Below are 25,988 nucleotides of genomic sequence, written 5' to 3' on the forward strand. Positions count from 1 at the left end.
CTTTCTGGAGAAACTGATGAGAAATGTCAAATGTCTTGCTTTGTAGTCAAGAATGTACAGTGAAATTATTGCATGCATCAATGTAGAAAAATTTCCCTTTTTAAAAGAATTATAAAACCATAGCTTTATAAATCAGTGGAAAGTGGCTTACAGAGAGAACTATCAGACGTGTTTACATCACATCTGACTTTTTTTAACAGCTGTGATGCTTTGGCATTACTATGTTCATATTTACGTATTCCTAATTTATAGCTCCGATAGCTTTAATTTTCTAAGCAGTCGTCTATCAGTGCTGCACAACTGCCTGGTTGAAGTATAGTGGAACCCATCAGTAGTGATGTGTAGTAGTTATGACTTGTTGACATTTCCATTATAAACTTTAATTTTGAATTGTTTATGCATAAAAACCGAATTTATGTTGTATTAGGCTGGAAGTTGACAGCATTTCAGCTACCATTTGTGAATTTTGATTTAGATTCATTATATATATCAGAATCTTATTTTTTAAAAATAAGAGCATGGGAAACATTTCTAGTTATTTCCTCTTTCACAAAGATAATTTAGTTTTTTAAACAATTTGTTGGGGGAGGCACTTGTGGCTCAGTGGGTAGGGCGCTGGCCCCATATGCTGAGTGAGTGTGGCAGATTCAAACCCAGTGCTGGCCAAACTGCAACAAAAAATGGCCAGGCATTGTGGCGGGCACCTGTAGTCCCAGCTGCTTGGTAGGCTGAGGCAGGAGAATCACCTGAGCCCAGGAGTTGGAGGTTGCTGTGAGCTGTGACGCCACAGCACTCTACCAAAGGCGATAAAGTAAGACTCTGTCTCTTAAAAAACTAATAACAGAAAATAAACATGGGAGGGAGACAAGATGGCAGACTGAAGCCAGCTTTTAACAGAGGCTCCCGTCCAGAAGGAGAGTTAAGGGACAGGAATTTAGTAAGTATCCTGGTGGACTTGAGCCTCACCAAGAGAGAAGGTTGAAGAACGCACATCAACACCGCTGAGGCAAGTTGTGATCACAAGGACGCAAACAAAAGAACACTCACTTCTTGATATTCTGAGGCCACATCCCCTGTCTCCCTGGGCAACCAGAGGAGGCCACCGGTGAGCGGGGGATTTCCTGACACCGCTCACAAACCCGGGAAGCTTCCAGGGCGGGGCCAACCCAGAGAGGTGTTCGGACGCAAATCTCCAGCAGCAAAGACGTTTGAACTCAAAACAGCCCGTCTTCTGTAGGCGATTTCGACAGGAACAGAGACAGAACCCCGCAAAGTTGTCTGTTCTGTTCTGTTAGCAGCATCCATCAGGGATGGGGCTAAGCCTGAGTGAACACCTCCTTCCCATCACCTGCATCAAACACTCAAAGATGTCAGGCCCCATCTCCTCCTGCTAGATAGCGGCAGTCTGCGGGGGCCTGGCAGACTTCCTTGCGATTCAGGCAGGTGCAAACCCCTGGAGTGTCTGTTCACTGCAGGCAACTGGGTTAGCCATCTGCAGAGATACCAGTGACTGGGTCCGACGGAGGGGCAAAGTGGGGAAGGAGACGTCAACCTTCCCAGACTGCTCTGTTTGCTGGGTGGCTCCTCCTGACTCCACGCTACACTGGGGTGAGCCGTGTCAGAGGAGTTACCAGGCCCCTGTGATCCAGTTCCCAGAGACCTCTTGAACTCTCCCACCCGAGACAAGTGCCGATTGAGACAGTTGATTTGGACCTTTTGAACTGGGCTAATAGACTGAGGACTTTTCAGGCGGTGCCCTGGGTGTGCGATTGTAGGAAGGTTTGATTCTCCTTTTCCAACTGGGGCCAGAGGTGGGCAGGCGGGGTGACTTAATTGCTGATTTTCCCACACAGCTGAGACTTCAAGCCAGAGTAGAAGTTGCACTAGGATCGAACAGAAACCAGCTGAAAACAAGACAGAACCACTTTGCTCCACCACACCAGACAGGGCCCCAGTTTCTCAGGCCACAACACTATACGGGCCCTCGATAAAACCCCAGGGGAAAAACCAAAGGGAGTAAAATAACCATGGGGCGGAATCAGCGGAAAAACTCTGGTAACATGAATAACCAGAATAGATCAACCCCCCCCAAGAAAAGATAAGGCAGATGTGATTGAAGATCCCATTCATAAACAACTGGCTGAGATGTCAGAAATCGAATTCAGAATTTGGATTGCAGACAAGATTAATAAAATGGAATTAGGAATTCGAGGAGAAATTCAAAAATTGTCTCAAGAATTTAACGAATTTAAAGGCAAAACCACCAAAAACTTAGACACACTGAAGCAAGAACTTACAGCCCTCAAAGATATGAAAAATACAGTAGAATCCCTCAGTAACAGAATGGAGCAAGCAGAAGAAAGGATTTCTGACATTGAAGATAAAGTCTTCGAACGCTCCCAATCTCTCAAAGAGGAAGAGAAATGGAGAGCAAAAACGGATCACTCACTCAGAGAACTCTCAGATAATTCAAAAAAAAGCAACATAAGGATTATAGGAATTTCTGAGAACGATGAAGTGGCCTCCAAGGGCACAGAGGCCCTTCTGCATGAAATTATGAAAGAAAATTTTCCAGACATGCCTAGAGAATCTGAAATTCAGATAGCAGACAGCTTCAGAACCCCAGCACGATTCAACCCCAATAAGTCATCCTCCAGACATATCATAATTAGCTTCACTAAAGTTAACATGAAAGAGAAGATTCTCAAAGCAGCCCGGCGAAAGAAAACTATAACGTACAAAGGTAAGAATATTAGAATAACTGCAGATCTCTCTGCTGAAACTTTTCAAGCCAGAAGAGGCTGGTCATCAACTTTTAATCTCCTAAAGCAAAAAAACTTTCAACCCAGGATCTTGTATCCAGCTAAACTGAGTTTCATCTATGATGGAGAAATTAAATACTTCAATGACATTCATATGTTGAAAAAATTTGCCATAAGTAAACCAGCTCTTCAGGATGTTCTCAGACCTATCCTCCACAATGACCAACCCAATCCTATACCACAAAAGTAAACTCACTCAGAAACTTCGGATAAAACTCCAACTTCCACACTGGTGAAAGGATTAAAAATGTCCACTGGACCTTTGAAAAACTCGATACCCCAAATTCCACCAGACTGATCAATACTCTCCATCAATGTGAATGGCTTAAACTGTCCTCTAAAGAGGTACAGGTTAGCTGACTGGATACAAAAACTCAAGCCAGATATTTGTTGCATACAAGAGTCACATTTCAACTTAAAAGACAAATACAGACTCAGGGTGAAAGGATGGTCATCCATATTTCAGGCAAATGGTAATCAGAAAAAAGCAGGTGTTGCAATTTTATTTGCAGATACAGTAGGCTTTAAACCATCAAAAGTAAGGAAGGACAAGAATGGTCACTTCATATTTGTTAAGGGTAATACTCAATATGATGAGATCTCAATTATTAATATCTATGCACCCAAACAGAATGCACCTCAATTTATAAGAGAAACTCTAACAGAGATGAGTAACTTGATTTCCTCCAGCTCCATAATCGTTGGAGATTTGAACACTCCCTTGGCAGTGTTGGATCGATCCTCCAGAAAGAAGCTGAGCAAAGAAATCTTAGATTTAAACCTAACCATCCAATATTTAGATTTAGCAGACATCTACAGAACATTTCATCCCAAAAAAACTGAATACACATACTTCTCGTCAGCCCATGGAACTTACTCCAAAATTGACCACATTTTAGGTCACAAGTCTAACCTCAGTAAATTTAAAGGAATAGAAATTATTCCATGCATCTTCTCGGACCATCATGGAATAAAACTTGAATTGAGTAACAACAGGAATCTGCATACCCATACAAAAACATGGAAGTTAAATAACCTTATGCTGAATGATAGCTGGGTCAGAGATGAGATTAAGAAAGAAATCGCCAATTTTTTGGAACAAAACGACAATGAAGACACAAACTATCAGAACCTCTGGGACACTGCAAAGGCAGTTCTAAGAGGGAAATTTATAGCACTGCAAGCCTTCCTCAAGAGAACGGAAAGAGAGGAAGTTAACAACTTAATGGGACATCTCACGCAACTGGAAAAGGAAGAACATTCCAACCCCAAACCCAGTAGAAGAAAAGAAATAACCAAAATTAGAGCAGAATTAAATGAAACTGAAAACAAAAAAATAATACAACAGATCAATAAATCAAAAAGCTGGTTTTTTGAAAAGGTTAATAAAATAGATAAACCTCTGGCCAACCTAATCAGGAAAAAAAGAGTAAAATCTCTAATATCATCAATCAGAAACAACAAAGACGAAATAACCACAGACTCATCAGAAATCCAAAAAATCCTTAATGAATATTACAAGAAACTTTATTCTCAGAAAGATGAAAATCTGAAGGAAATAGACCGATACTTGGAAGCACGCCACCTTCCAAGACTTAACCAGAATCAAGTGGAAATGTTGAACAGACCCATATCAAGTTCAGAAATAGCATCAACTATACAAAACCTCCCTAAAAAGAAAAGCCCGGGACCAGATGGTTTCACGTCAGAATTCTACCAAACCTTTAAAGAGGAATTAGTACCTATATTACTCAACCTGTTCCAAAATGTAGAAAAAGAAGGAAGACTACCCAACACGTTCTATGAAGCAAACATCACTCTGATCCCCAAACCAGGAAAAGACCCAACAAGAAAAGAAAATTATAGACCAATATCACTAATGAATATAGATGCAAAAATATTCAACAAGATCCTAACAAACAGAATCCAGCAACACATCAAACAAATTATACATCATGACCAAGTTGGTTTTATCCCAGGGTCTCAAGGCTGGTTCAATAGACATAAATCTATAAATGTAATTCAGCACATAATTAAAAAACAAAGACCATATGATTCTCTCAATTGATGCAGAAAAAGCTTTTGATAATATCCAGCATCCCTTCATGATCAGAACACTCAAGAAAATTGGTCTAGAAGGGACTTTTCTTAAACTGATAGAGGCTATCTACAGCAAACCCACAGCCAATATCATATTGAATGGAGTTAAATTGGAATCATTTCCACTCAGATCAGGAACCAGACAAGGCTGCCCATTGTCTCCATTGCTTTTCAACATTGTAATGGAAGTTTTAACCACCGCAATTAGGGAAGAAAAGGCGATCAAGGGTATCCATATAGGGTAAGAAGAGATCAAAGTCTCGCTCTTCGCAGATGATATGATTGTGTATCTGGAAAACACTAGGGACTCTACTACAAAACTCCTAGAAGTGATCAAGGAATACAGCAGCGTCTCAGGTTACAAAATCAACATTCATAAATCGGTAGCCTTTATATACACCAACAACAGTCAAATTGAAAAAGCAGTTAAGGACTCTATCCCATTCACAGTAGTGCCAAAGAAGATGAAATATTTGGGAATTTACCTAACAAAAGACGTGAAAGATCTCTATAAAGAGAACTATGAAACTCTAAGAAAAGAAATTGCTGAAAATGTTAACAAATGGAAAAACATACCATGCTCATGGCTGGGAAGAATCAACATTATCAAAATGTCCATACTACCCAAAGCAATATATAATTTCAACGCACTCCCTATTAAAGCTCCACTGTCATATTTTAAAGATCTTGAAAAAACTTTACTTCGTTTTATATGGAATCAGAAAAAACCTCGAATAGCCAAGACATTACTCAGAAATAAAAACAAAACAGGAGGAATCACACTACCAGACCTCAGACTTTACTACAAATCGATAGTGATCAAAACAGCATCGTATTGGCACAAAAAGAGAGAAGTAGATATCTGGAACAGAATAGAGAACCAAGAGATGAATCTAGTTACTTACCGCTATTTGATTTTTGACAAGCCAATTAAAAACATTCAGTGGGGAAAAGATTCCCTATTTAACAAATGGTGCTGGGTGAACTGGCTGGCAACCTGCAGAAGACTGAAATTGGACCCACACCTTTCACCATTAACCTTGGATTAAAGATTTAAACTTAAGACACAAAACTATAAAAATACTAGAGGAGAATGCAGGGAAAATCCTTGAAGAAATTGGTCTGGGTGAGTATTTCATGAGGAGAACCCCCCGGGCAATTGAAGCAGCTTCAAAAATACACTACTGGGACTTGATCAAACTAAAAAGCTTCTGCACAGCTAAGAACACAGTAAGCAGAGCAAGCAGACAGCCCTCAGAATGGGAGAAGATATTTGCAGGGTACATCTCTGACAAAGGTTTAATAACCAGAATCCACAGAGAATTCAAACGCATCAGCAAGAAAAAAACAAGGGATCCCATCCCAGGCTGGGCAAGGGATTTGAAGAGAAACTTCTCTGAAGAAGACAGGCGCACGGCCTTCAGACATATGAAAAAATGCTCATCATCTTTAATCATCAGAGAAATGCAAATCAAAACTACTTTGAGATATCATCTAACTCCAACGAGACTAGCCTATATCACAAAATCTCAAGACCAGAGATGTTGGCGTGGATGCGGAGAAAAGGGAACACTTCTGCACTGCTGGTGGGAATGCAAATTAATACATTCCTTTTGGAAAGATATATGGAGAACACTCAGAGATCTAAAAATAGATCTGCCATTCAATCCTGTAATTCCTCTGCTGGGCATATACCCAGAAGACCAAAAATCACAACATAACAAAGATATTTGTACCAGAATGTTTACTGCAGCCCAATTCATAATAGCTAAGTCATGGAAAAAGCCCAAGTGCCCATCGATCCACGAATGGATTAATAAATTGTGGTATATGTATACCATGGAATACTATGCAGCCTTAAAGAAAGATGGAGACTTTACCTCTTTCATGTTTACATGGATGGAGCTGGAACATATTCTTCTTAGTAAAGTATCCCAAGAATGGAAGAAAAAGTACCCAATGTACACAGCCCTACTATGAAACTAATTTGGGACTCTCACATGAAAGCTATAACCCAGCTACAACTTAATAATAGAGGGAAGTCGGAAAGGGGGGGGGTGAGTAAAGGGAGGGGGATCGGTGGGATCACAGCTGTGGTGCATATTACAGGGGTATTTGCGAAACTTGGTAAATGTAGAATGTAAATATTTTGGCACAGTAACTGAGATAACGCTGGAAAGGCTATGTTAACCACTGTGATAAAAATGTGTCAAATGGTTTATGAAGCGAGTGTATGATGCCCCATGATCATATCAATGTATACAGTTATGATTTAATAATAAAAAAAAAACTAATAACAAAATAAAAAAAAACACTTTGTTGGGCAGTTAATAGTGTAAACTAGATCATTTTTGTACTGCTTAAAAAATAAAACTTTTTAAAACTTTAATTTTAAAGGAAATGACAGTGCTTAGCTTAGCATTATTTATAGTTTGAATCATCTAAATCTAATGAAAATGTTTGTTGAGAATTTTTTTTTTTAATTAAATCATAGCTGTGTACATTGATGCAATCATGGGGCACCATACACTGGTTTTATATATCATTTGGCATATTTTGATCACACTGGTTAACATAGCCTTCCTGGCATTTTCTTGGTTGTTGTGTTAAGACATTTATATTCTACATTTTGTTGAGAATTTTTTTAGGTTTTTTTTTTTTTTTTTTGTTGTTGTTGTTTTGAGACAGAGCCTCAAGCTGTTGCCCTGGGTAGAGTGCGGTGGCGTCACGTCTCATGGCAACCTCCAGTTCCTGGGCTTGGGCGATTCTCTTGCCTCAGCCTCCCAAGTGGCTGGGACTGCAGGTGCCTGCCACAACGCCCAGCTATTTCTTGGTTGTAGTTGTCATTGTTGTTTGGCAGGCCCGGGCTGAATTCGAACCTGCCAGCTCTGGTGTATGTGGCTGGCACCTTAGCCGTTTGAGCTACCAGTGCCAAGCCTTTTTTAAGTTTTACCCTATGAATGAAGGTCTAAAAAAATGGGAGGGTTATTAACCTGAAACTTAAAATAATAAGAAGAACTCTTATTCTTGGTATAGGTACTAGTATCCAGGGAGTAGAAAGTACCTCATTTACAAAGAAATGTTTGTTTTAAGCTGTCCAGTGACTTTGTAGAAGAACAGCTCAAAAGACTGTCTTTCATTTAGACTAAATCAGAATTCTCCCAGTGGTGAGACGACCATCTAAGGGGGAAGCTGTTAAAAAATATTACAGAAAAATATTATCAGCAGTGAACATTACTGCTTCTCGTGACAATGGATAATAGTTGTTATAAAGAATAGGTCAACAAAAACAAGAGGAGAGACTGGGAATAAAAATAAAAAAAATAAAAAATAATGTATAAAATAAAATGTAGCCAATATGCAAAATTCCTATTTACTTTTTACATAAAAGTAATTTGATTGCTAACACAGTAAGTCTTGAGAGATTATTTAATAAATCACTACTTAAGTGATATATTTCAACCGGTATTTAATATTTTCTGAAGAAATAGGAATTTCCAGGCATTAAACAAAAACTAATCTAATGTTCTGTATCAGGAATTGTAAGTATAGCCTTTTGAAATAATTTTTTGTGTCATTTTTTCCCCTTAAAGCTTTTACTCATTAAGGTGATGATTCAAAAATGAATTTTAGAAAATTTAAGATAATATTGATTCTGTTCCTATACCAGAATCTCAATGACTTTTTTTGGCAAGACTTACGGATTTAATAAGATTTTATGTTTCTTAAATTTTAGATTTTGTTAGACACCATTTAAATGATGGGTGGTACCAACATTCAATCTTTAGTAGCATTTTTTTGTTTTTCAGACAAGCTGAGTAGTTTCTTTTTTCTTTCTTTGTTTCAGTTTTGGCCAGGGCCAGGCTTGAACCCGCCACCCCCAGTATATGGGGCCGGTGTCCTACTCCTTGAGCCACAGGCACTGCCCAAGCTAAAGTAATTTTAATAAGATTTAATAAGATTTTAATATTTACTTTAATAAGATTTATTAAAGTAAATTTAATAAGATGATATTTAAATAGCGACCTTCTCTGCTATTTTTAAATTAATCTAGGCTTTGACCATTTTGACTTTTTAAATGTGTGACATTTGTACCAAGTGCTTTGCAAGGTCTATTACTGGTGAACAGGTTAGGAGGCAGGAAGAACTTATGATAAGTCACTTGATAATAAGCCCTGCAATTACAGCATGTTTTTATTTATAAAATCATAAAGAGAACATTTGTTAACCTCCAAAAATTTGTATATACTCCTAGGCCATAGAGTTTATTTATTTATGACTTTGTAGATGAAGTTACTTATGTATGAAACAAGCAGGAAAATATACTGAGAAGGGATATTGTTTACAGAGGACTTCTTTAATGCGTCACAATTCTTAAATGTAAACATATATTTTTAATGCATACTTAAGTAATATTTAAGAAACCACACAAAATAATGATACAGTTGCAGTATTGTGCTTCTTGTCAATGACAATAATAAAACCCTTTTGGTGGTAAAAAAATTATAATAATAAATAAATAAAAAATAAAAATGATCATGTATATAACCATAATAAACTTAACTACAGTTATTCCAAGGGGATAAAATCAAAGTCATTTCACAGAATTTTAGTAAAATATTGTGGAAAATGTACTATGTTATACACACCAAGGAATTTTGGATGACAATTTGAGAAGTCTTACTTCTTCATTCCTTCTAAGACATCCAGGCTAAAACATCGTATTTGTCCAAACTCAATCACATTGTTACCACAGAATTTACAGTCATAAAGAGCCTCAAGGTAATAATTAATATCTCTGTAAATGTTATAATGTTGTCCCTTTATTTTAGCTCATTATAAAACCATGTATGCATCAAACACACACAAAAAACCTTTAAGATTGCATGACTTGAAAATATTAGTTAGGACTTAATTTTGGACTTAATTTTAAATTATGTGTGTATGAAAGGAACTTTCAATGACTACCACATTAAAATAAAGTTTTTATATAATAGCACCTATCTGTACTTCCGTCAAATGCATTTCCCTAAAATTTTAAGGAGCCAATTATCAACTTTCCAACCAATACCAATTTGGAAATATCAAATAGCATAATTAATAGTTTACCACATCAGAACTCTGTGAAAATAGTACAAATAAAATTTAAGCTGAATCAGTGTAACCTGGCTTATTGTACCCTCAATGAATCCCCAACAATAAAAAAAAAAAAAAAGAAAGAAATTAAACAACCTTATGCTGAATGACAGTTGGGTGCAGGAAGAAAAAAAAAAAATTTAAGCTGAAATCTACAACTTCCAGATGTGATAAAGTATAATTTTGACAAGTTATTACTATGGAAAGCCTGAAATAATGGTATTCGTCACAGAGATGATTGTAGTTTTGAGTGTAAGAGTTTGGAGCACTGAGTGCTGTTTGGAACCTGCTGACCTATAGGCCTGTGATGGTTCAGCTGTTGATCTATCCACTCCTGGTGGTACAGCACTGAAGTAATACAATGTGGTACACAGCACACATTATAGCAACAACTCTTTTTTTTTTTTTTTTTGTAGAGACAGAGTCTCACTTTACCGCCCTCGGTACAGTGCCATGACGTCACAGGACTCACAGCAACCTCCAGCTCTTGGGCTTCTGCGATTCTCCTGCCTTAGCCTCCCAAGCAGCTGGGACTACAGGCGCCCGCCACAACGCCCAGCTATTTTTTTGTTGCAGTTTGGCCGGGGCTGGGTTTGAACCCACCACCCTCAGTATATGGGGCCGGCGCCCTACTCACTGAACCACAGGTGCCACCCTATAGCAACAACTTTTTAGTATTATTATTGGCTCATAAATCTGAAAATATTTAATGTGTTTGAATCTAGCGCAGTTTGCCCTTTTTCATGCTCGAATCATGCACATTTTGGCCAGTGGAAGCCAAATTTAAGTTGTCTCCTGAGTGTTTCCAATACAACCTTAGTCCCTACTCATTTATAATCGCTTCCATGCTTGCTAACTTCTTACTTATCTTCATAGAGACTATTCATTAAAGGAGTTTTAACTATCCACTATCCACCACTTTCAGATCCAGGGGTTAGCACTAAATAAAGCTTACATCAGCTATTGAACTTTAGTCTCCAGAAACAGTACGATCTACGCACGTCTGAATCTCCTCTTTGTGTAATGACAGCATGCAGCACTTACACCACGACTGCAAAGAATCACTCCAGAGATAACTAAAAGTAAGCTTTTCAAAACACTTTAGCAACATATCTAGCCTTAATTGAAGGACATGTCAAAAAAATATCTAAAACCTAGAATAAATCAAATGTTTTGAAAACACTAAGTCTGAATAAATTAAACAAGTGTTTAATTTTTTCTTTCTATAACCTGAAGTTACTAATTTTTAGTAGAGATTACATTTACATATGTAATTAAATAAATAATTTCAGCATTAATAAGAACTACTATTTATTGAGTGGTTACTATGAGCTGAACATATATTGCTTTCCTTGTGCTACTAGTCTTCATAATTATCCTGTAAGGAGTGCTGATTATTGCTTCCATCTTATTGCACCCCTTCACCACCACCCCCCGGTGCTAATAAAGACACTGTAGCCATGAAATCAAGACTTGAACTCAGCTCTTCCATGCCTGAGAACTAGATATTAACTCTACTTTTTCCTGGTAAATGGTAATTTTAAATGTTTAAATTTTATAAGAAAATGTATTTACAGTCCAACTGTCAGCTGCTTTTAATGAAAAGAATGCACAAGTATTCGTGTTTGTTTTTTGAATTTTTATTATAATTATTATTATTACTATTTGAAAACAGGGGCTTGCTGTCACCCAGGATGGAGGCAGTCGCCCGATCATAGCTCACTATAACCTCAAATTCCTGAACTCAAGCAATCCTTCTGCCTCAGCCTCCCAACTAGCTGGGACTATAGGCACCCACCAGAATGCCCAGCTAATTTTTTTTTTTTCTTGTAGAGACAGGATCTATCTACATTGCCAGTCTGTTCTAGAACTCCTGGACTCCAAAAGTGCTGGGATTACAGGTATGAGCCACTGTGGCTGGTCTTTATCAAATATGTTTTAAAGATCCTAACATTCAGGAGAAACTAAGAAAATCCCAGGAAGCCTAAAGAATTTACTATCTGGACCTTTATTTAAAAAGTGTACAGACACCAACCATAAAAGAATGTAACTGTTAAGGAGAGATTTCAATTTCCAGAACACAACTGGGAACCCACAAGTCTGTTTATTTTGTGATAATCTTGGAAATATACAGGTGGCCATAACTTTGCACGCAATTTAAGTGTGCAATAAAGTTGCAATTTAAAATTGCCCACAAACTTTATGTACATATCTGTGCACTTTCCATAAGTATAATATATTCAATGATTTTTCAAAAATTCTATTACTATGAATTTATAGATATACAAAGGAAGTAACATCTCCCACAATGTTTCCCAAATTAAATATATAAAGTAGCAATGTTTTTAAAGGTATCGTTAGAACCAGAGGTTGATCTGTGACAAAAGAGTCCAGACTACAGATAGCCACACATGGAAACTATACATACATCAACCTAGGCAAGTCATCAAGAGATAGTCCAGGTAACTAGACAGTAACGGCAGGTTGCAACTCAAGCAACAGCAACTCCTAGAGAAGACAGGAGTCCGACAGCATAATTCCAGGATCTAAGTGGACTGTAAGAGTGAGACGAGCTAATACGGCTTGTGATTTAATACTGAAGTGGCAACTGGGAAGCGTGGGAGCACGAACTCTCAAATCCCACTCACACGCAAAGATTGAAGGCTCGTAAACTGGTAATACTGGTAAATCTATTTAATCTTAATCTGCTTGATCTCTTCAACTATAAATACTGTAAAATAATGTACAGCAAAAAGCCATCTTATCCAAAGTGGACAGCACTAGCAGCGATGAATTAATCAAAATGCTCATGACAGTATGTGACAAAATTCATACACACGTACAATGCAGTTGTAAAAGTAAGGAGTACTTAAGTAACTTTTTCATGTAACTGTAAATATGCTTTGATACTGCATCAAAATTCCACTGTTTCCATAAGTAATTCCTTAAAGGTTATTCACAATGTAAAATCTGAAGTTCAACCTATGAACTTTTTCTCCTCCGTTATATTAAAATTCACTTTGAGTGATCTTTCTCCCATTTATGATCTATACAGCATAATGCAGCAGTCATTTGAAAAATTAAAATTTACTGAGTTAAGCAGATCTTCCAAGTGTTGACATGTTTCAATGGTCAATTGTCAATTGAGTTTTCTTTTTTTTTTGAGACAGTCTCACTATGTTGCCCTCAGTAGAGTGCTGTAGCATCACAGCTCACAGCAATCTCCAACTCCTGGGCTTAGGTGATTCTCTTGCCTCAGCCTCACAAGTAGCTGGGACTACAGGTGCCCACCACAATGTCCGGCTATTTTTTTGTTGTTGCAGGTGTCATTGTTGTTTAGCAGGCCCAGGCTGGGTTCAAACCCGCCAGTCTCAGTGTATGTGGCTGGCACCATAACCACTGTGCTATGAGCGCTGAGCCAATCACATTTTCTAATATCACTACTGATCTTGTAGAAATAATCTTTAAGTACTAGAAAGGGTCAGGTCCACAGCAATGGATACAAGTTTTCCGGTACTAAAGACTGATAATTGACAGCTCATATTTCATCACTGGCGACAAACACTGTCAGTTGTTTTCCCTGAAGAGGCAAATTTAGATTATTCACTTTGAGAAAATTTCTGCCAAACAGCCAAGTCTGAATAACCAAGTCTGTCAGTTGCTCTTTCAAGTTAAAAGGCATCCAGGCCGGGCACAGTGGCTGACACCTGTAAACCCAGCATTTCGGGAGGCTGAGATGTAAGGATCGCTTGAGGCCAGGAGTTTAAGACCAGCCTAGGTAACAGCAAGACTCATTTCTACAAAAACCAACAAATTTAGCTGAGCATGGTGACATGTGCCTATAGTCCCACCTAGTCGGAAGACCAAGGCAGGAGACTGCTTGAACCCAGGAGTTTGAGGTTGCAGTGAGTTATGATCACACCACTGCATTCTAGCTCCCATGACAAAAGTGAAAGACCCTGTTTCAAAAAAAGAAAAAAAGTATCCAGTGGCAAAAGCAACTAGTTCATCCTGCAACTCAGGTGCACAAGTGCTTTTCCTGAGATAGCTTTTGTACTTTTGGATACAGGAGAAAGGCTTTACACATACTAACCATTTCATTACACAGAATACAGGGGAAAATCACACATACTATAACTAAACAATTTCTACTGCTTCGTCAAGGAAATTCTTAAGTAAAACCAGCACTGTTTTTATCATGAGTGCACTGTCACCACTGCATATTTCTACGCCTTGATTCCTGCTAAGGTACTGGCAGTTTTCCCCCCAACTGCCATTGCATGACTAGTGCAAATGTCAACAGGGAAAAAGGCAAATAACATCTTAGTATCATTATGAAGATAGTCTTGATCGCTAGGACACCTAAGGGACTTAACAATCAAGAGAAAAAGTTATGAAATGAAGTGGAAGAGTCTGAACATACTATTCATAGGGCACACAAAGGAAAGGCTGGTGAAGATAAGAAAGAGCAGCCAAAGGCTGGAGAGGAAAACCAGGAGCGTGTACAACAGGGAATTCAAGGGAAGAGAATGCTCCCCCAGGTTAGTGGTCAACGGTGAAACGCCAAGAAAGATTAAGACTGGAATGTCTCCATTGCACCTAATGTGAGGAAGGTTTACTCAAAGCTGAACTAATGATTCCCAATTAACCAGTAATAACCACAAAGAGAGCTCTAGAGTTTCAGAAAAGAGTAACTGTCAAAAATGTATGCTTAGTATTCTGAATAAAACAAGGTTTATTACAGAAGAATTTTCAAACTTTCTTTAGGTATCTATTCCTTTGCTTAATAAGCTAATATAAATTATTTGGTCCTCAGTATTATAATTAAAAAATAATGTTCAGGCTCGGCGCCTGTGGCTTAAGCGGCTAAGGCACCAGCCACATACACCTGAGCTGGTGGGTTCGAAACCCGCCTGGGCCTGCCAAACAACATGACGGCTGCAACCAAAAAATAGCTGGGTGTCATGGCAGGCACCTGTAATCCCAGCTACTTGGGAGGCAGAGGCAGGAGAATCGCTTGAGCCCAGGAGTTGGAGGTTGCTGTGAACTGTAATGCCACGGCACTCTACCCACAGTGACAGCTTGAGATACTGTCTCAAAAAAAAACCAAAAAAACTACTGTTCAAAGTTCTTCCGCTTTTGGGAATAACTCCTAAATATGCTTAAAAGCAAAGTTCTGGAATATTAAATAGGATTAACAGAACTGAAACATCAATACCTTCTTCCTATTTAAATCAAAATCTCTCCATTTAGTGTGTAACTCTGAGATAAAAAATTTTTGAAACGTCTACCATTTGGGCTTGGTGTCTGTAGCTCAGTAGTTAGGGCACCAGCCACATACACTGGAGCTGGCGGGTTCGAGCCCACTCCGGGCCTGCTAAACAACGACAACTACAATAAAAAAAACTTTTTAAGTTTACCATTTGATGTTATAAAGGACACCATGAATCAAATAACTAGGATATTGAAAGCAGATTAAAATATTGTATTGATGTTAAATTTACTGAAAGTAATAACTATAATGTATTTTAACAGAATTTCTCCATTCTTGGCAAATATAAATTATCCGGGAGTTGACCACAATACATTCAACTTACTTTGAAATAGTTCAAAATATGCATGTATACGTGTGTGTAAGTGTAGAATCACTGACATTCACATATCTATGCACACGAACAGAAGGGAGAGGAGGAAAGGAGGGGGCAAAGAACAACGGATACAGCAAATGACGTAAAACATTACCAATAGGTAAATTTGAGACAAGGGTATTCTTTATACCATTTTTATTCTTGCAACTTTTCTGAAAAGTTTGAAATTATTTCCAAAACAGTAGTTCAACAAATAAGGAGGCTACTTTGGAACATTAATTGTTATATAATAATATGGAACTTAAGATCTTTCTTGGAATATTAATTGGGGGTCTGGGAATAGCAAAGTTTCCAAAGCAGAGAATTACCGAAAGCGTAAATTTATCCCATGCTCAGAAAACAAATAAAACTACTTACCACTCTCCCAGAAAACCTACCAATCCTACAAAGCTGACCCTAACAAAGAATTCAAAAAAGCCCCTAGGAATGGATTTATTAGATTTAATCTAAAGTAGGGCAATAAAAACATCCATCTCTCTAGATTCTTCTTTCTGGAATCCCGTATTCAAAAAAAACATACAAAAGTTTTATCATTTTCGGGGGCGGAGCAAGATGGCAGCCGAGTAACAGCTTCCTTGCATCTGGGCACCGTGAGTCTGGGGAGATAGGACTCCAGGCATCTCTGGCTGGTGGGAACTGCCTATCATCACTCCTATGAGGATACAGGGAGTCAGCGAGAGACTTCTGGACCCCAAGAGGAGGACTAAAACCGTGGAAAACCGGCAAGTGGTCGCGTGTGTTCAACCCGTCTAAACCCGCCCACAACTGTAAGTTCAGTAGCAGCGAGACTGCAAACCAGAAAGGCCTTACCTGTGAACTGTTTTGATGTCCTTGGACTTGGCACTGAGTTGAACTGCCTTGGGGAAGGCCTGAGCGGGAGTGCGGAGAACTTTGGCCGTTGTCTAGGGCCCCAGTCTGAGCCGCTGAGCCAGACGGAGCTAATAGTGTTTGGTGGTGGGTCACACGGATCCATTGTCAGTGATCTGCCCCGGCAAGCTCCGCCCTCAGGGTCACAGAGCTAGAAACGGGTGGGAGCTGGTAACCCAGCAACCAAGTAGCCTAAGGGTGGGGTCTGAGCTGCCTTGCAGCCCTAACCCTCAGGGGCAGAGTGAGACCGGTTTTGGCACACTGAGTAAGTGGATAGCCACTTCAGCAGCGATTCCAGCGAGAAAGCTGGGAAAGCTTCTGCTCAGCAAGTTTACAAGTTCAAAGTGCCTTTTAAGTGGGCTGAAGAGAGATTTAGGGTGTCTACCTGCTGGGGTCTGAGAAATCAGCAGCCTCCAGTCGTATTGGAACTGTGACTAACATCCCATACCCCAAAAGACCACGTGTTGCCCAGACAATATTCAACAACATATACAAACTGCTTTGTTTTTGGTTGTGTATTTTTTTTTCTTTTTTTTTTTTTTTTGTTTGGTTGGGTTTTTTTGTTTGTTTATTTTGACGTTGTTGATGTTCTTTTGTTTCTTAATTTCAATCTTTTCCATACAGATCCCTTTTTCCTTCTCAATTTTTCTAGTTTAATTATAATTTCCCATTGCTGCCTTTTTTAATAACTACAACTTCATTTTTGCTAGTGTTTCTACCGCTATCACTTGGTTTTTCACCCAATTTTATCGCCATAAAGTTTTCTGTTTGCTTGTTTTGGTTTGAGTTATAGCATTTTTGTTTTTCCTCTCTACTTGGTGGAGGTGGGGTACTGTGTCTGACCAGGTTAGCAAAGAGCTGCTGACCTCAAGGGAACCACCCAACTGGGCACCCAACCCCCAGAAGGTGGGGTTTTTTAAGGTTGTGTCAAAGTACCCTACTGTACACCTATATTGCCCTGTCTCCCTCTTTCTGTGCCTCTCTTCTTTTTGTCAATATTCCTTATCCCTACCCCCTCTCCTTTCTCTATCTTTCTTTTTTTTTTTTTCTTATCACTCGGTCCTCCTTTCTTTCATCCCTTTTTTGCTCGTCAACCTTCTCACCTTTCTGGTCCTGTAACCCTTAGTCCACAGGCACGAGAACTTAAAGAGCAAGAGGAAGTGAAAGGAAAATTAGGGCAAGGAAACAGATAAAAGAAATCACTCATGAGGAAGAATCAGCAGAAAACTCCAGGCAACATGAAGAACCAGTCCAGAACAACCCCGCCAAGGGACCATGAGGTAGCTACTGCAGAGGATTCCACCTATACAGAAATGTTAGGAATGACAGAAAGGGAATTTAGAATACACATGTTGAAAACAATGAAAGAAATGATGGAAACAATGAAGGAAACTGCTAATAAAGTGGAAAATAACCAAAAGGAAATCCAAAAACAGAATCAAATCAGAGATGAACGATATGAAGAATATAAAAAGGATATAGCAGAGCTGAAGGAAATGAAACAGTCAATCAGGGAACTTAAAGATGCAATGGAAAGTATCAGCAACAGGATAGACCATGCAGAAGAAAGAATTTCAGAGGTAGAAGACAAAGTTTTTGAGATAACTCAGATAGTAAAAGAGGCAGAAAAGAAGAGAGAGAAAGCAGAACGTTCACTGTCAGAATTATGGGACTTTATGAAACGTTCCAACATACGAGTTATAGGAATTCCAGAAGGGGAAGAAGAATGCCCCAGAGGAATGGAAGCCATACTAGAGAATATTATAAAAGAAAATTTCCCAAACATCACCAAAGATTCTGACACACTGCTTTCAGAGGGATATCGGACCCCAGGTCGCCTCAACTCTAACCGAGCTTCTCCAAGACACATTGTGATGAACCTGTCCAAAGTCAAGACAAAAGAAAAGATTCTGCAAGCTGCCAGGAGTAAGCGCCAGTTGACCTACAGGGGCAAATCCATCAGAGTGACCTCAGACTTCTCTAATGAAACTTTCCAAGCAAGAAGACAATGGTCATCTACCTTTAATCTACTTAAACAGAACAATTTTCAGCCCAGAATTCTGTACCCTGCTAAGCTAAGCTTCAAAATTGATGGAGAAATCAAATCATTTACGGATATACAAACATTGAGGAAATTCACCACAACAAGACCAGCTCTACAGGGAATACTTCAACCTGTTCTGCACACTGACCACCACAATGGATCAGCAGCAAAGTAAGAACTCAGAAATCAAAGGACAGAACCTAACCTCCACACTGATGCAAAAGATAAAACTAAGCAATGGACTCTCACCAAATAAGATGAATAGAATACTACCACACTTATCAATTATCTCCATAAATGTTAATGGTTTGAATTCCCCACTGAAGAGACATAGATTGGCTGACTGGATTAAAAAACACAAGCCATCCATTTGCTGTCTGCAGGAAACACACCTGGCTTCAAAAGACAAATTAAAGCTCCGAGTCAAGGGTTGGAAGACAATTTTTCAGGCAAATGGAATTCAGAAGAAAAGAGGAGTTGCAATCTTATTTTCAGATACATGTGGATTTAAAGCAACTAAAGTCAAAAAAGACAAAGATGGTCACTTTATATTGGTCAAGGGAAAACTACAACAAGAAGACATTTCAATTCTAAATATCTATGCACCAAATTTAAATGCTCCCAGATTCTTGAAACAGACCTTACTCAGTCTGAGCAATATGATATCTGATAATACCATCATAACAGGGGACTTTAACACACCTCTTACAGAGCTGGACAGATCCTCTAAACAGAAATTAAACAAAGATATAAGAGATTTAAATGAGACCCTAGAACAATTATGCTTGATAGACGCATATAGAACACTCCACCCCAAAGATAAAGAATATACATTCTTCTCATCACCCCATGGAACATTCTCCAAAATTGATCATATCCTGGGACACAAAACAAATATCAACAGAATCAAAAGAATTGAAATTTTACCTTGTATCTTTTCAGACCATAAGGCACTAAAGGTGGAACTCAACTCTAACAAAAATGCTCGACCCCATCCAAAGGCATGGAAATTAAACAATCTTCTGTTGAATAACAGATGGGTGCAGGAAGAAATCAAACAGGAAATCACTAACTTCCTTAAGCATAACAACAATGAAGACACAAGCTACCAAAACCTGTGGGATACTGCAAAAGCAGTTTTGAGAGGAAAATTCATCGCTTTAGATGCCTACATTCGAAAAACAGACAGAGAGCACATCAACAATCTCACAAGAGACCTTATGGAATTGGAAAAAGAAGAACAATCTAAGCCTAAACTCAGTAGAAGAAAAGAAATCTCCAAAATCAAATCAGAGATCAATGAAATTGAAAACAAAAGAATCATTCAGAAAATTAATGAAACAAGGAGTTGGTTTTTTGAAAAAATAAATAAAATAGATAAACCATTGGCCAGACTAACTAGAAATAGAAAAGTAAAATCTCTAGTAACCTCAATCAGAAACGATAAAGGGGAAATAACAACTGATCCCACAGAGATACAAGAGATCATCTCTGAATACTACCAGAAACTCTATGCCCAGAAATTTGACAATGTGAAGGAAATGGATCAATATTTGGAATCACACCCTCTCCCTAGACTTGGCCAGGAAGAAATAGACCTCCTGAACAGACCAATTTCAAGCACTGAGATCAAAGAAACAATAAAAAAGCTTCCAACTAAAAAATGCCCTGGTCCAGATGGCTTCACTCCAGAATTCTATCAAACCTTCAAGGAAGAGCTTATTCCTGTACTGCAGAAATTATTCCAAAAAATTGAGGAAGAAGGAATCTTCCCCAACACATTCTATGAAGCAAACATCACCCTGATACCAAAACCAGGAAAAGACCCAAACAAAAAGGAGAATTTCAGACCAATCTCACTCATGAATATAGATGGAAAAATTCTCAACAAAATCCTAGCCAATAGATTACAGCTTATCATCAAAAAAGTCATTCATCATGATCAAGCAGGCTTCATCCCAGGGATGCAAGGCTGGTTCAACATACGCAAGTCCATAAACGTTATCCACCATATTAACAGAGGCAAAAATAAAGATCACATGATCCTCTCAATAGATGCAGAAAAAGCATTTGATAAAATCCAGCATCCTTTTCTAATTAGAACACTGAAGAGTATAGGCATAGGTGGCACATTTCTAAAACTGATTGAAGCTATCTATGACAAACCCACAGCCAATATTTTACTGAATGGAGTAAAACTGAAAGCTTTTCCTTTTAGAACTGGAACCAGACAAGGTTGTCCTCTGTCACCTTTACTATTCAACATAGTGCTGGAAGTTCTAGCCAATACAATTAGGCAAGACAAGGAAATAAAGGGAATCCAAATGGGAGCAGAGGAGGTCAAACTCTCCCTCTTTGCTGACGACATGATCTTATACTTAGAGAACCCCAAAGACTCAACCACAAGACTCCTAGAAGTCATCAAAAAATACAGTAATGTTTCAGGATATAAAATCAATGTCCACAAGTCAGTAGCCTTTGTATACACCAATAACAGTCAAGAGGAGAAGCTAATTAAGGACACAGCTCCCTTCACCATAGTTTCAAAGAAAAGGAAATACCTAGGAATATACCTAACGAAGGAGGTGAAGGACCTCTATAAGGAAAACTATGAACTCCTCAGAAAGGAAATAGCAGAGGATATTAACAAATGGAAGAACATACCATGCTCATGGCTTGGAAGAATCAACATTGTTAAAATGTCTATACTTCCCAAAGCAATCTACCTATTCAATGCCATTCCTATCAAAGTACCTACATCGTACTTTCAAGATTTGGAAAAAATGATTCTGCGTTTTGTATGGAACCGGAAAAAACCCCGTATAGCTAAGGCAGTTCTTAGTAACAAAAATAAAGCTGGGGGCATCAGCATACCAGATTTTAGTCTGTACTACAAAGCCATAGTGCTCAAGACAGCATGGTACTGGCACAAAAACAGAGACATAGACACTTGGAATCGAATTGAACACCAAGAAATGAAACTAACATCTTACAACCACCTAATCTTCGATAAACCAAACAAGAACTTACCTTGGGGGAAAGACTCCCTATTCAATAAATGGTGTTGGGAGAACTGGATGTCTGCGTGTAAAAGACTGAAACTGGACCCACACCTTTCCCCACTCACAAAAATGGATTCAAGATGGATAAAGGACTTAAATTTAAGGCACGAAACAATAAAAATCCTCAAAGAAAGCATAGGAAAAACACTGGAAGATATTGGCCTGGGGGAAGACTTCATGAAGAAGACTGCCATGGCAATTGCAACAACAACAAAAATAAACAAATGGGACTTCATTAAACTGAAAAGCTTCTGTACAGCTAAGGTGACGATAACCAAAGCAAAGAGACAACCCACACAATGGGAAAGGATATTTGCATATTTTCAATCAGACAAAAGCTTGATAACCAGGATCTATAGAGAACTCAAATTAATCCACATGAAAAAAGCCAACAATCCCTTATATCAATGGGCAAGAGACATGAATAGAACTTTCTCTAAAGACGACAGACGAATGGCTAACAAACACATGAAAAAATGTTCATCATCTCTATATATTAGAGAAATGCAAATCAAAACATCCCTGAGATACCATCTAACCCCAGAGAGAATGGCCCACATCACAAAATCTCAAAACTGCAGATGCTGGCGTGGATGTGGAGAGAAGGGAACACTTTTACACTGCTGGTGGGACTGCAAACTAGTACAACCTTTCTGGAAGGAAGTATGGAGAAACCTCAAAGCACTCAACCTAGACCTCCCATTCGATCCTGCAATCCCATTACTGGGCATCTACCCAGAAGGAAAAAAATCCTTTTATCATAAGGACACTTGTACTAGACTGTTTATTGCAGCTCAATTTACAATCGCCAAAATGTGGAAACAGCCTAAATGCCCACCAACCCAGGAATGGATTAACAAGCTGTGGTATATGTATACCATGGAATACTATTCAGCCATTAAAAAAAATGGAGACTTTACATCCTACAACCTGGATGGACGTGGAAGACATTATTCTTAGTAAAGCATCACAAGAATGGAGAAGCATGAATCCTATGTACTCAATCTTGATATGAGGACAATTAATGAGAATTAAGGTTATGGGGGGGTGCAGAAAGAGGGATGGAGGGAGGGGGGTGGGGCCTTAGTGTGTGTCACACTTTATGGGGGCAAGACATGATTGCAAGAGGGACTTTACCTAACAATTGCAATCAGTGTAACTGGCTTATTGTACCCTCAATGAATCCCCAACAATAAAAAAAAAAAAAAGAAAAAAAAAAAAAAAGTTTTATCATTTTCATGGTGTTTTCCTTGTGAGCTAGGAACAGTACAGATATGTGTACTGGAATAAAGACCCTGAATACAGATCAGGCAGAAATTCCCCTTCTATAAACTTTACTCCAAATTATTAACTAGAGTATGTAGCTGTAAGATACTGGCTCCAAGATAATATTAAAGGTGCACAAGCATTGCACAGGTGTCTTTTGTAATTTTTCCTCAGTTTACCCAAAACAGATGAGAAGACGCTTTTAAAATTAAATAAATAAATAAATAGTAACAAAGAAGGGAAATACAGAGGTGGGATGGTGAAAGGTCCTATTCTCCCAAACTCTTAAGTATTGCTGATTCTTGGCATATCAAGGTAGCCAAGCAGCACTTAAATTCTTCCTACCCGAAACTGAGAGCACTATAGCTAGTAATAGTTTAAATAATGTGCACATTTCTGACATTCACATTTAAATTCTTATTGCCCCTAAAAATTACCGATGTCCCTCAGAAAAAGGCGTGGGCATGGCAGACACCTGAGCGAAATGGACTTCCCTGAATAGGGCAAACACAACAGAACAAAAGGGGGGATTAATGCACAGGTCACAGATTAATTATAATCACGCATATACCATACAGAGGCACACACGTGCACATACACACACTCACCTAACTAAATCATGGCTGAAGGATGCCCAAATAAAGGATGATAAAAGTGAGGTGAGACAGAATTTTATCTTGAAAGACAGAAAAGAAAGAAACTGTTGAAAGGAATGAAAAGCAGCACACCTGGATGACAGGTAGTGTGTCTACAGGCAGACGGGGGGAAATCAAAAGAAGAGGAAACCCCTGAAGATCACGTAAAGGAATCTATCTGGCTTTCAGAGAACTACATGAAACAGCACAGATTTTCTAGCAAAAGGATTTACATATACCATGTAAATCGTCCTTAACAGAAGAGTTGGGGCTGGACACGGGATGGCAGGCGTGAGGAGACCAGTGACAAGTGGGCAGGTCCTCCAGCAGGGCCACCAGGCTTCCTTTGCTTCTCAGCACTGTTGTTTCCAATTAACTTTCTGCTAGATAATTATGCTACTCAAGATCACTTCCCGTTTTCCCATTTGCCACAAACTTGGACAATAAGGCATGTGAAAGCATTAAGCATGAAAAAATTGTATAACTGCCCTATTTTTATGGAATAGAGATGAAGCTATAAGAACAAAGAGAACAGATACAGATATAAGAAGGAAAGAAGACCTAAGCTGTGATGGAGCACCAGGGAGGCAGGGGCTTGGAAAAAGTGGCTTTCATTCTAACACCAACAGCAAAGTAGAATGCTAGGCCAGGAGAATGTGTCAAAATAGTGAAGCACATGTATACACATGTGTTTCTCTAAAACATCCTTGCTGTAAGTATGGAAGACTGATGTGCATGAGCATAGGACGTGCCAAACATGGTTGCCCCAGTAAAACTGACAGTGAGTATAACCTCCCGTCCTAAAAGGTATATGCCAACATGGTACTCTTTGTACTAAAAATTATACACTGAATTTAGCTGCTAGGGTGAAAGTAATTCAACACACTTGGTTATTATGATGCTGTTTAAGTTTCTTTTTATTTCTATAATGGCAAAAAAGCCAATGGTTTATAAATGTAAAAATCAGACCTTACCATGTGCCTCAAAACTGAAAAAAGAAATCATCACAACTGGGGAATTGTAACTTCATTTTGTTGTTGCTACTATTGCATGTGAATGACCTCGAGATTTGCTAGACATATCTCATTATTATGGAGACACACTAATTACCTTTCAGTTGACATGAAGGTCACACATAGGCCCCCTCAAGGAAAATTTAAGGTAGTCCTGTGGTCATCAGTTACTTTATGGCTTCACAGGGTTATGAATCAGACACGAGAAACGTCTCTCCAGTATGTCTTACAGGACAGTTTATTTTAAGCTTGTTATGATAAACTCAAAATTCATCTTTCTATAAGTTCCTTTTTGACAGCAAGAGTCAAATTGCCCATGATAACTCAGCAGCCAAAAAGTCTTACAGACTTAACAAGTCAGTAATCTCTTAAATTAGGTTTTTCAACGTTGGCACTATGGACATTTTGGGCCAGATAATTCCTTGTTGCTGGGGGATGTTGTAAAATGTTAACCTCTAGCTGACCTCTACCCACTAAATGCCGATAGCACAGATGCCCATTCCCACCACCCCAGTCATGACAACCAAACATGTCTCCTGATATTGGAGGAGGTGGTGTGCAAAACTGCTCCTACAGAGAATTACTATTTTAGAGCAAGTAGAAACAGGGACTCAGAGTGGGTCCTTATTGATTTCACTTCAGTGCCCTACTATAGTTAATGTATTGAATAATGAAACTAATGTTATTTTATCAAAAGAATGCTTGGATCATAAGTTTATATCACACAATTATCAAAAATCATCATATTCAAAAGTTATTTTATACTGTATTCCGTCAGTTGTTTCAAGAGTTTTACTTACAGTAGATTTTATATAATTAGATACTGCTATGGTTTGAGTGTGTCCCCTCCAAAATTCATGTTGAAACTGAATCCCCACTGTGGTGGTGTTAAAGAGACTGGGGCCTTTTTTTTAGAACATGATTAAGTCATGAAGGCCCCACCCTCAGGAATGGATTAGTGCCTATGAAAGAGCCGTCCAGAACTGGGAACTCGTGGGCCCCTTTTGCAGGTCCTTGCGTTGGTGCACAGCATGTGATAAGGTGTCATCTTCAAAGAAGGGAGAGCTAGCCCTCAGCAGACACAGAAAGTGCTAGCACCCTGATCTTAGACTTTCCAGTCTCCAAAACTGTCAGAAATAAAATTCTGTTGTTTATAAATTACCTGGTCTAAGGTACTTTGTGCTAGCAGCACAAATGAAGAAATATTTCTAAATAAACTTCTTTAAAAACAAACCTTTAATTCAAATAAAAATCAAATATAAACCATGCATAATATTACACAGGACTATCCTTTTCAGAATTAAAAATGTTCTAAATTATTTGCAATGTTTGAAAAGAATGTGAATAAAAGTGCGAATGTAAGGGTATTTCTACTGTTCATTTATCTGAAATTCA

General features: G+C 38.6%; 1 protein-coding gene across 9 annotated transcripts in view; it reads right to left on the reverse strand.

Moving 5' to 3' along the window:
* ATE1 (arginyltransferase 1) overlaps positions 1-25,988 on the reverse strand; it is a 231,414-nt gene that overhangs the window by 64,963 nt on the left and 140,463 nt on the right. The window lies entirely within an intron of this gene.

The sequence above is a fragment of the Nycticebus coucang genome, chromosome 3 (genome assembly GCF_027406575.1).
Source record: "Nycticebus coucang isolate mNycCou1 chromosome 3, mNycCou1.pri, whole genome shotgun sequence".
NCBI lineage: Eukaryota > Metazoa > Chordata > Mammalia > Primates > Lorisidae > Nycticebus > Nycticebus coucang.